At 36.6% G+C, this 2,564-nt stretch overlaps 1 pseudogene across 1 annotated transcript; it reads left to right on the top strand.

The window, feature by feature from the left end:
- The first annotated feature begins 324 nt into the window (after positions 1-324).
- LOC111287564 (berberine bridge enzyme-like 8 pseudogene) lies at positions 325-2,332 on the top strand (annotated as a pseudogene). Its single transcript, XR_016341350.1, has one exon. The product of XR_016341350.1 is annotated as a berberine bridge enzyme-like 8 pseudogene (transcript).
- The last annotated feature ends 232 nt before the right edge of the window (positions 2,333-2,564 follow it).

Raw genomic sequence — 2,564 nt, 5'->3', positions numbered from 1 at the left:
TTACCCTTTCCATGCCAATTGGAATCCCGTAGAATGTAGATTTTTCAATTACAATTTAGGCTAAATTGTCATCTTATTGGAATAAATTGGATTTTCAGGATGGCATAGATCAATAAATTACTATCCTCTTTGAAAGAGAGAAAAAAAAAAAATTTTAATATTTGTTTATTTATTTATATGTGACGGTCGAGAAAGCTAAGCAAAATGTCATTAAATTCGGTTCTATTCACATGCTTTTGCTGCGTAAAACCCAGTGGGAAAAATTTTTTCATTTACCAATTTGATCAGATTATAAAAGTCAGGCAATTTTAGTTTGAGTGCGTCAAATCCCCCAATGCCATCACTGCTTACGATGAAGATTTTCTTAAGGAGTTGATGACATATAGATCAACATGTTATATTGATGACCATCCCATTTCCAAACTCATTCCGCGTTTGAAGAAACTTCAATTCCAATGCCTTTTCGCTGCTCAAAGCATCCCCCTTTGGTTATGTAAATCTATAAATAGGGGAGCCCTTCACAAACTCTGCACAAAACCTTCAGTTTCGAAAATCATCACTTTCAAAAATATGAAATCTCTTCACTTTTCAACGTCTTCATCATTTCTTTTTGTCGCTCTCTTCTCATTGTTATGGGCAACTTCAGCTCATGCTAATGAGACTTTTCTTGATTGCCTTTCTCTTCAATCCAACGACTCCTCTTCCATTTCTAGAGTTATCTTCACACAAAATAATTCTTCCTATTCTTCTGTTTTGAACGCTACCATTCGAAATTTTAGATTCACTACACCATCTACCCCTAAACCTTTGGTCATTGTAACACCGCTCCATGCTTCCCATATTCAAGCAACAATTTATTGTTCAAGAAAACATGGTCTCCAAATTAGAACTCGAAGCGGTGGCCATGATTTTGAAGGTCTTTCTTATGTATCTGAACTCCCGTTTGTTATTGTTGATATGGTTAATCTACGATCAGTTGACATTGATGTAGACAACAAAGTTGCATGGGTTCAATCAGGTGCAGTTCTAGGAGAACTGTATTACAACATTGCTAATAGAAGCAACACTCTTGCCTTTCCAGCTGGTCTTTGCCCCACTGTTGGAATTGGAGGGTACTTGAGCGGAGGAGGTTATGGCTTATTATTCCGCAAATACGGTCTTGCAATCGATAATGTAATTGATGCACAACTTGTTGATGTTAACGGGAGAGTTCTTGACAGGAAATCCATGGGAGAAGATCTGTTTTGGGCCATTCGAGGTGGTGGTGGGGGTAGCTTTGGAATTGTGGTTGCATGGAAAGTACAGTTGGTTTCGGTTCCACCAACTGTGACTGTGTTCACAATCAACAAGACCTTGGAACAAAATGCGACCAAGCTTGTTCATCGTTGGCAATCCGTTGCACCCGAGCTTCCAGATGAATTTTACTCTGGAATTACAATAACAAGGGTAAATTCTAGTGAAGATGGGAAGAGAACAATTCTAGCTTCCTTTCATGCCTCGTTTCTTGGTGGGATTGATGAGCTGGTTCCATTGATGCAAGAGAGATTTCCTGAGCTGGGACTAGTGAGGGAAGACTGCGTTGAAATGAGTTGGATTGAATCTATTCTCTACATGGGCAACCTTCCAAATGAAACCTTGAATATTTTACTTGACAGGACATACCAAAGTCCTCTTCTTAGTCCTTCCTTCAAATCAAAATCTGATTATGTGAGGAAACCCATTCCTGAAATTGGATTTCAGGGGATGTTGTCCAGACTTTTTGAAGAAGAAGGAGCATCTGCTAGTATAAGTTTTATTGCTTACGGAGGCATAATGGATGAAATTCCATCGACTGCTACTCCATTCCCACATAGAGCTGGCAACTTATACAAAATCGTATACAACGCAGGATGGCAAGAAGAGGAGAATATAATATCCGAAAGGTATATAAGCTGGATTAGAAGACTTTATAGTTACATGGGTTCCTTTGTTTCAAAATCTCCAAGGCAAGCCTATATCAATTATAGGGATCTTGACATCGGAATGAATAATGAAGGAAACACAAGTTTCGCTCAAGCTAGCGTATGGGGTCGTAAGTATTTCTTGAACAACTTTGACAGGTTGGTTCGTGTGAAGACCAATGTTGATCCACAGAATTTCTTCAGGCATGAGCAAAGTATTCCTCCTTTTTTTCATTAATTGAAAAAAAAAATCATAATAACCTTTCGGAGTTAAACCTTTTATAGAAATATTTAATTGGAATTTGTGTAAAAAAAATAAAGAATTTTTTAGGTTTTCTTTTATAGGCATTTGGGCTTGATTCGTTGTACGACTATTTAAATAAATGTACCGTATTGTAGATCATATATATTTATTGAATTTGTCTCCCCAAATTTGTCTGCAAATTAATAATATAATGTGTAATATAAAAATAAATGTTCTCTTTTTGATACGTAAGAAGAATTTCATTGAATTTTTCTTATGATAACAAGAAAAGATCATTGAATTTTACGTTTTACAATAAGAGGTAAGTTGTGATATTACTCTTCCATCTTATGAACCCCACCCTTCCTATCCCAGAATTA

The sequence above is a fragment of the Durio zibethinus genome, chromosome 4, assembly GCF_047325235.1.
Source record: "Durio zibethinus cultivar Kanyao isolate XHJ-2024 chromosome 4, ASM4732523v1, whole genome shotgun sequence".
Taxonomy (NCBI): domain Eukaryota; kingdom Viridiplantae; phylum Streptophyta; class Magnoliopsida; order Malvales; family Malvaceae; genus Durio; species Durio zibethinus.
This window is presented reverse-complemented; position numbering and strand designations above follow the sequence as displayed.